This window comes from Cynara cardunculus, unplaced genomic scaffold, assembly GCF_001531365.2.
Source record: "Cynara cardunculus var. scolymus isolate 2C unplaced genomic scaffold, CcrdV1 Un_Scaffold_5629, whole genome shotgun sequence".
Classification (NCBI taxonomy): Eukaryota; Viridiplantae; Streptophyta; class Magnoliopsida; order Asterales; family Asteraceae; genus Cynara; species Cynara cardunculus.
The window spans coordinates 30674-32339 of record NW_020202502.1 but is presented as its reverse complement, the minus strand read 5'-3'; positions in this window follow the sequence as shown (position 1 = coordinate 32339).

Sequence of the window (1666 nt, the reverse complement as noted above, 5' to 3'; positions counted from 1 at the left end):
TTTTAGTGATTAGTGGTCAAACCGAGTTTTCAGCCGAGTCAACTCAGCCCCAACTCGTAAAAGTCGGTTATACATGTTATTTACCTTTTTTTCACCCAAAACAGACTCTCATCTCCAAAACTTACTACCAAGGGTGATTTTGGCTTCGTAGGGGTGAATCAAGGTTGTTTCAAGGGGGTTTTGCTTGATTTTTATGCCAAATTCATCCTCCAATTAAGGTGTAACTATTTCATTGGTTAATCTCTTGATTTGAAGCTAGTTAGAGATGACATCAAAGAAACCTAATATGAGTTATATTAGTAATATGTTGTTTTTAGATTGGTTATAGACTAACTAAGTTGTTATGATGCTTGATTGATGATTTGGAGCTTTCGAAAATGAAGAACATAGGTTGAACTTTGATTTTMTTCATTAAYGGCTATTTTGGTGAAATTCTTGAGTATTGATCTTGTAATCAATAATATAAACATGGTTAGATGGTATTTTGATTGTTGGAATAGAGATTGAATCCAAAATATGGATTTTAGCCTATTTARTTGGTGAATTTGACAGCACCGAATCTATCCGAGATGTTGTTTTGAATGTACGATAACTTCTTAACCGTAGCTCGGATTTCTATGATTCTGGACATTTTAGAAAGATTATATGTAGATATAAACCTGTCCTTTAGACACCTTTTAGAAATAAGGCCTCTAGGTTGGTTATAATTGCGTCTAAAAACTGATAAAAAGTTGATTTTGAGCTGTGAATTATAGTGCCTAAAATGAGTTTAAATTAAGTTTGGTTAAGTTTTTGTTGTCAGATCTTTATGAAACTTTAGGTACATATTACAGGTGTTAAATAAGCTCACTTGTTCCTTTCAGAGTGACCGTTGGATGGTGTTTAAACGTATATGGACGTAGAGCCTAAGTTGGCTCGATTTTTTAGTATCGAAAAGCACTGTGAGATTATGGGGCTACTTAACTTGCTATTTGCTAGACATGTGTTATCTATTTGTTACTTGCTTCCACACTCATCCATGTTATGCCTTCTTATCAATTTCAAGAGATTATTGGCTATTGCACTCCATCCTTCCATACGTGCTACTCGGTGGTTACTTTGTGTTTCACCGGGGGAGGCACGCTTAAGCCCATATTAGCTGAGATTACTCGGGTATGGTGCGTATTTGACCGTGTTAGAGTCTGGTCATTTTCCCTGCTGTCCGGGATAGCTCGGGTGGAAAGATCATTCCATTGGCCGGGATAGCTCGGGTGGTATGAAATCTATGATATATATTTTTGTGCTTGCCACGATCGGGATAGCTCGGTGGCAGTACATATCAATTATTCTGATGTATGATTATCGAATGATGATTACTTATGATTATTGAATGACCTTCGTGATCAATGACTTCCATAGATTACATTTGTGAAGCTTTAGTAGTTAGTAGTTCCCGTTTACTCAGTAAGCATTATGTACTTACCCTTTTAGTTGTTCACATTTTTACAGGCCGTGTAGATAAGGCAAAGAACAAGCTCGAGTAGATTGAGATCTTTGCTTTTGGTACTTCCAGTAGCACGACTCTTTTGGTATTATATAGTTAGTCGAATACAACTATGGATTGTAAATTATTAGTTGTCTTTTGGTTGTAATTAAAGTATCTAGATAACGGGTAGCTAATGTCCTC